Here is an 8,246-nt window from a genome sequence, read left to right on the forward strand (position 1 = left end):
CCGAACACGCTGCGGTTCCCTGCCCTTGAGCGCCAGCAGCCTGCGAGGCAGCCTGGTGCGCCCTCAGCCCCGTCTGCGCGGGTAAAACAGACCCCTCGGGTCCCGCAGGGGACAAGGCGTGACCGGGCGCGGTGAAAGGCGTCACGGCCGTGCAGCGGTTGCGTTGAAGCCGTATGAGTTACCGCTGCGTCACCGCTGAGACACTGACCCCACCGGAGGGACTGCGACAGCCGGGATGCCCGAGGAGGCGGGCGGGTGTCCTCCTGCCGCTTCACGTACAGCCCGGGATGGGTCGCGGGGCAAGCAATGGCCATGCTGCTCAGGGGCTGGGGACACAGCTGTCACCTGCCTGCCCGAGGCCCAGGGGCCCACTCAGCCTCTCGGAGCTGTTTGACTGGGGGGAATCTGTAACTCACTCCCACTCTTGTCCCATCATGATACAGACACAGGCACTTGCGCTGTAGAACTCACGTCATGTTGCTTCCCCTTTTTTTCTGCATGCTCTGCTGAGCACTGTACGGGGTCCATGAGTTTTGGCCTGTATAGTGGTGTAATGGGGCTCTGGGTGGAAGTGGAAAAGCTCACAAGTCTGTCAGAGGTGGGGTTTTCCAAGACACTTCTGCATCACTTCACACTAGGCTCAGTTTGTATTCATTGTGTATGGCTGTAAAAGCTAGAGATGTGCTCCTTTAAAATGGAAGAAAAGGGAAAGGAACCATGTGAAAAGAGACAATGTTCTGCTGCTGCCCAGAGAGCTAGGGCCTCTCTGGTTTTGGATTACCAGCATACTGCACAACTTGCACTTTGGAGGGGTTAAACAGCTGAGTGACTATGCTCTCATTGCTAAAGTCTGGGAGCAAATGAGAGGTAGCTGTGAGGATACAACAGTGAGAAGGTGACAAAAGTTTACAGAGAAGTTTAGGAAAGCAGTTTAGAGCTGTTTCATTGGTATTAGTGTTGCAAAATATCAGAAGGCAGGGTCAGAACTGACCAGTTCCAGTTAGAGGATTTATTCTGCCTATAGCAATTCCAGCTATTGCACATCACTTCCCACTGCGTCAGACCCTTCTTTACTTCACAGTCCCGTTCCAAAAAACCTGCCTCCATCACAGAAAGGGACAAATAATCAGAATGACAGCTTTATTGCCACCTAAAATTGCCAAGAAATGACAAAAAGCATCCAGTAAACCAGCCATTTATTTTCCACAGCGGCATTAACACTCAGAATATATGAACATTGTGTTAACAGTATCATCTCTTGTAATCAGCCTCATTCATGAAGACATACAGGCTTCTTTCAGAAAAAGATCACACCATAAATCATTGAAACTGTTCTTCCTTGAGATAATATATGAGCCTTTATTATGAACATATTTTTATTACCCTTTTGGATGCACCAGCTGGATCTGTAAGAAGGCTTTTGCCACATCCCTTCTACTTCACTGTTCACATGAATGTATGCAGAATAAAGGCAGAATCAAAATTCTGTATTCCCTTCCCAGTAATCCGGGGTAAATAATTTCATAGTTATATTACTGATACAATGATGAAACTCAGCTAAATCCTGAGTCTTAGAATGTTTTCTTCACAGAAATTTTATGAGACTAATAGTTTTGTTAAGTACTGTGGGATCCTCCACTGGATTATGCTAGGGAAAGACAAAGGGTACAGATAAAAAGCTTTTTCCTTCCACTGTCCCTGTAACAACAGATTCCCAATCGCTCATTTTACTCCCCAACATAAACCCCTCTGATTCTGCAAAACATCACCTCAAACCACACGTGTTTAAGAAGAGATAAGGATGAAGTCAGCCTAGTGACTGCCAGCTATGGGAACAAGACAGGATATGGCAGGAGGTTATCCTAGTTTGTACAAAAATACTCTGCTCTGGTATGTTAATCAGTTCTGACAGCAGAATGAAATGGTGCATCCCTTATGTATCTATACATTACATCCCATACATATCTATATGTTAGTTGAAGTGCCTAGAATAAAACCCTTGGAATTAGGTAATATTTAAAGGAAATGTGTCAAATACAGTAATTTGAAATTAGTTCTCTGCAGTTCTTTGTGCAACTGAGCTCATAAAAAAATGTCACTCAAGTTTGTACATTAGTGCTATTCTTGTTAATCTCAAGGGTCTCCCTTCAGTGATAACAAGAATGCAGAACTTTTCTTCATGTTCCCCACAGTATTTGAGGGTCCCTGCTCTGCATGGGTATTTTTGCAGCTAACAGATCCCCTAGACAGGTTCCTTTGACCATCCCTAATCTTTCAGTCAGGTGAAGGGAACTGCAAATTGGAATGGCTGGGTCAAACCAACTGTAAAAATTAATATATCATGTGTAGTCTGCGCTTCTACAGTAGTGATGCCTTGACCCATATACAGATCTAAAGATCTTACTATGTTCTGGCCTGCATAAACTTCCTAATTTTGAGGTATGAACATCAGCTTTCTCATATAACCCTGCTGGTTATTAGACTTATGTAAAGTGTTTGGCTTTAAACAGTATTTATAACTGTGCTTTGATTGGATCTCCAGAGCATGAAGAAAAACAGAGTTTTCTTTAGCAACAACTGCTTTTCCAGCTGTTTAGTTCAGACTTCGGGTTGAGCTCTACTCCACCATCCAGCTTTTAAACGGTGCTTTGAGAATAGCTGTCAAAGTCCTCCATCCGTGAGGAAGTTAGTCATTAGCTAATGGGCAAAATACTGCTACAGCTGAAACCATCAGTGGGTTTAATTAGTCTTTAAACAGTCAGAGTTAATACCTTCTACAAAATCATGATGTTCCGGCAGAGCAGAAATCTTCCCAAGTATAAATATTGTTAAGTTTATGGAGCTGCCAGATGACTTTGGCTGGGGTCTAATCTGATCACGTGCTGTAGATGCAGGGACTCACCCCTAACACGCAAAGGCCAAGGTGTGCCGTCTGCTGGGACTCCCCAGGGAAGCGCAGGTCACCAGTGCCAGCAGCGTGGCACCTCTCTGCCTACAGTCTGGCTTTACACTCACAAGCCCCTGCAATTTGAAATCAAGAAAAATCAACCTAGTCCAAACTCTCGAGCCTCAAAATATCCAAGATTCTTTTCTTTGCAGTCCTTTGCTCACGATTTTATAATTCTCATCTTCCCTTGACTGCGTGCTCTGTGACTGCATTAGCACCTGCCTCTGCACTTCTTAGACTCTCTATTTTCCTATCATGTCATGGATACGTGAGTCATCTTATTTGCGATCTGCCAAGCTGAGTGAGAGTCATAGTAGAGTTGTGCGCTTCAAGGCCATTAGTAACGCTGCTAAAACTTGCATAATATATTCTTCTGTGTCTAAATCCCTGAGAGATTGAGTAACTGTTTTCTTTTTCACCCCAAGTGACTATGCAACCGGATGAGTCACTGCTGTTATGATAGAGGGATTGTGATCTTTGAGCCTTTCCAGGTTTGTTTTATAGGACACTGTTGTTCAATCTCCTCTAGGTCCTTATTTGTCACCAGAGACCTTTTCACTGACTTCAGGACTTCAGCTCACTTTAGGTCATGTGCTCTGGTCTGGAAACTCCGTTAGTTTAGGTTATTGGTGAAACAGATGGAGAAACATTCACTTTTATCCGATACCCTGGAATGACATTACTGAGCTGTTTTATCTCATTATTTATGGAAGCATTAGTGAAACCTAAACATATTGAAAAGTATTTAAATTACATTAAATAAAAGCTTATTAAAAAAAAAAAAAACCAAAAAAAAACCCAAAAAAACCAACCACCAAACCAAAACCACTAAGCAAACAAGCAAAACACAACCAGAGATATACTGGAGGGAATACTTTGTACAGAAGATCTGCAGTGACATCTGTGCATGAACCATGGAAGGGGCTAGCAACAGATGGCTGGTGCAAAGGAGGAGGGAGTGAAAGGTGGCGTTTTGTGATAGGGGAATGTGGTATCCTGCAAACAGCATGGGATGCTCAGACAGGGCACTTTGGGAGCAGGATCTGACTCAGGAGGGGCTGGCACTGGTGGAGCAGCCTTAGCCCTGCACTGCTGTGGGCTGGTAGTAACTGTCCCAGGAGGAGCCTTGCAGCCAGAGGCACTGCTGGAGCTTGGCACCTTCCCCCAACCCTGTGGGCGAGACAGTGTTAGGGCCGAGCCAGGCATCACCCCTGCTCCACCTGGCAATGCTGATCCAGGCTTGGGTTTGCTGGGAGAGCACCTCAGACTATACAGGGCATCAAGGTTCCTGCTTTTAAGTTGCCACTTCACAAGTGGGTAGCCACAAAGCAAGCCAGTCTTCTACCTGAGCATTGTCCAAACACACTTAAAAATATTGCTGAGTTTATTGTTTCAAATGTTTTCATGATTTTTAGTTGCCCAATATATTTTTTTTATTAAGTCAGGATTTATTTCCTCTGTTTCTCTGACCCCATCTCTCCCATGAGAGCCTGCACTGAAATCCAGCTGGCCAGCCTTCTCATATCAGTAAGCACTGCAGCAGAACCGCTTCTAGTGAAACAACAGCGGGAGGAAAACTCAGGAATTTCTGGATTTAATTCTGCCTCAAGCCGTGACGAGTTGTGTGGCTTTAGGTGAGCCATAGGACTATGTGAGTCAAGATGTAATGTGAGAAAACAAGCATATCCCAGAGTCATGGCAGGCTCCATTCCTTTATCTTTCCACACAGCTTAAAATCAGATGAGTGTCTGACCCAATTTTTTCTCATACTAAAAAGAGCAATACAGGATCATACTGGACATAGTCATTTCTTTCAGCCCGAGATTCCTTTTCCCCGCTTTTTCCATTGTCCCCCACACTGGTGCTGGTGCTTTCCAAGATGCTCTGAAGCTAGTGAAATAGGTTTTCTCATAAATCTTTTAAATCATGTAAATCCTCCCAGCATACCAGCTGACATTTTAGATGTTGCATTTTTGCACTTTTGCCAGGAAGCATTTAGCATGTTACTGTTGCTTATATTGTTGTATTTTTTTTAAAGAAGAGAAAACAGTTCCTTCCTTTTGTGTCTCCAGCAGAGAGACTGTTTCTCCTTGAGGAAGGAGTTCACATGATCATATAGATGCGTCAGATAAATCCCTTCCCACGTTTGATATTTGCTAAGTTGAATGATTGTTATTCCAAAGCCAATAGCTGGGATGGTTGTGTGATTTAACGTCTCCGGAGCAATTTTTTTCTTCTGTTCACAAGCTTTAAAGAAATGAAGTCTAAAAATGAAATCCTTCAACATAGAAAGACTCATTAACCAAACACTCTTGGCCACGTTATCTTCACAAATATTTCTCCCTGTTTGTTTGTTTAAAGCTGGCCAAGAGTTCCAGAAATACTTTTAAGATAACAAAAATGGGCATCCAGATCAGAAAGGAACTCTGTATTTAGAAACTCTGAAATACTATTGGGAGGTAACTGTGCTGTTAACTCTCTTCTGGTTGCTCTGAACCTCCATGGCGTTGGGGAGTGAGTCATGGCATTCTTCTTTATATAAATGTTTTTCCCGTCCTAGATGATTTAGAAAAAGTACTGTAGGGGAGGCTAATAATACAATACCATCTCCTGTCACATCATTGAGTTCAATAGGGTTGTTGCCCAAAAGAGTCTAAATGAAGTGGTTTGCTGAAGGCAGTGCAGGGCAAGAGCTGACAAGGCTCAGCAGTCACTGCGTCCACGTGCACTGAGGGCAGAAACAGCCACAGGCTTAATTCTGGAAGGGATGGAAGGGGTAGAACTGAGGGCTGAGTGTTGTTTTATCTGGGGAATCTTACAAACCAGCTTCCTGCTGCAGAGCACACTTAAGGACACTGAGCCTTCACTACAAATTCACTCATACAAATTTTTAAAATGTACACTGAGGGTGTCATTACAAAACTGAGAGTGTCCATAGGGAACAAAAGCAGGGCACCTTGATAAGCTTGACCTTCACAGGTGTTTCAGTGGCAGAAGCAGAGTGATTTTATACTATTGTAAGTAATAGTTCAGTTCTGAATTTGTTGTCTTTATGAGATAATGGCAGGATTTTTTCAAATGCTAAGGGATGGCTTACAATTTTTAATTAAAATGTGTGTTAGCATAACTGTTTCTAGGGGCTCATGCAGAACCCAATGCCTTGACAGACTTACAATGCAGTTCTTCTGGATATTTTCTTTTCAAAGCTGTTTTTCCCAAACATGTATTTAGTATCATTACAGTCCTCAAACTATTTCATGCAAGAGCCACTCAAAGCAAAGCAGAAACGGACACTCTGATGCCCATGTGTATGTCAAAAAAAATTCACTGTGCTAGCAGTGGTTTCTGGGCTGTGAAATAGTCCCTGCAAGAACACAGAGCTTCTGGTGAGATACAACGGTATAAATGAGGTTTTTCCTTTCCTGCTTGCATGGGTTTCATCTCACTGCCTTGAAGCTGCTGACAAGGTAGTTATCTAATCCTTGGTAGTTACCAAGCTCTCCCTCCAGCCAGTGAAGATGGACAGATGGGATGAATTGCTCTCTGATATCTGACCTACTACCACTCCCTTAGTCCTGGCCTCTACTTACTGTCACAGGAACCTTGATGTCTTATTTTCAGACGAGTTTTTGTGGTTTTAGTATGAAAGTCTGATTGTAGCTGGATACTAATTTCATTGAAAAAAATAACATGCAAAACCTGACACATGCTGGTCAACGAGCAATGTGCTAGGCAGTGGTGATCTCAACTCAATTATCTGTCTGTAGGGGTTGAAATTTAGTTAGCATTTTATGGTTAGGCACCAGCTGGTGTTAAGATGTTGCTTAACGAAAAGCCATTGTTTACCGTTAATAAAACTGATACCATGACACATTCCTTATGGCATAGATGTGCTATCATATCTTGGCAACGGTAGCAGGAGGAATTATTCTGCCTGGCTTGCAGTCTTGTCTTCATTGTAAAAGGAAAAATAATGAGGCTGTAATTACCCAGCCTGGAAGTAAATGAACCCAACTGAAAATGCTGAATGATGAAAGATGTCTCCTAACAGTTTCCCAAACTTAGCTTGTTTGGAGACCATCACTGACAGTGCCAGTGTCAGCTCCTGGATCTCACTGGGCTGGATCCACAGCCAGCAGGCACAGCTCAGTTGTTTGCACTGTGGTGGTGTCCCAGTTTGAAGAACTGATGAAAAAACCACAGTAAATATACCCTTGCCAAAATGACCTATTTACATGAGGAAGTCAGCATGCAGCAGATCAGGATGAAGTTTGTAGCACACAAGCCCCTCCATATTAATTATTGGGGTAAAGAATGCTATCACGTAGTGGTTTACTCCAAATTAGTAATTAATTTGCAGGTGGGATCATACACTCCTTCCTCCAACGTCCAACATTTCAATATCAAATCTATGCAGTTTCTCTAATTTTGCATCTTAAATTTATTTAATAAACCAGTAGGTTCAATGTGTCTTTTTTTTTTTTCTTCCCCTTTGCACAAATAAAGATGGGAAAAAGGGAGTCTGTATTCCATTGATTCTAGTTCTCAGTTTCACCGTTTCCTGTTAACCAGCAAAGCAACAGCTAGCAGACTTACTTCCCAAACTGGTTTAGATACTGAAAAGCTGGTGATTTTCTGCCTTCAGCACAGAAGTGGTGTGTTTGGTGGAGCTGTTGCTGAGATGAGGGTGAACTTCCCATCACAATGAAGAGGCAGAAAGGAATGCTTCTAGGTGCCCAACTGGCTACATTCTTCTTCATTTCATCCTTGAAGACTGCCGAGATGTAATTGTATTATTAATAATATGTTACAGTGCCTGGAGACTTAGATAAATAATAACTAAAAGACCTCTTAGTCAAAATAAAGAGGATTTTCCCTCCTGGTTGCTCAGTCTGAGCCCTCATTTTTGCAGGAAAGCAGAGAGCACTGCCGTGGAGCACACACCTCTTGTCCGAACAGCGAGATTTCTTGCCAGTTGCCATAGCGATGGAGAGAGGAGGCCGTTTGGGGTAGCCGTTTTACAAAGCAAGCGCCCGTGGGGTACAGCATCCCCTTGCTTAGCAGCTCAGGCAGTCGCCCAGTCCCAGCAACCACGACCAGCTTGAGAAAGGCAGCTTGCAAAGAGTCCATCTACAGTGGGCTGGTTTACAGATATTTAACTTGTTGTAGGGGTTGCTCCCTTGAACGTGCCTTTGCAGGATGGCCAACAGAGAGAAATATGCTGAAATATGGAAAGATACCTGTCCGTATAGAAATAACAGCGTAACTGTTGCACTGATGGCTTGCAGCACACACAGCA

This window comes from Athene cunicularia (genome assembly GCF_003259725.1).
Source record: "Athene cunicularia isolate RWA chromosome 20 unlocalized genomic scaffold, athCun1 chr20_part1, whole genome shotgun sequence".
Lineage (NCBI taxonomy): Eukaryota > Metazoa > Chordata > Aves > Strigiformes > Strigidae > Athene > Athene cunicularia.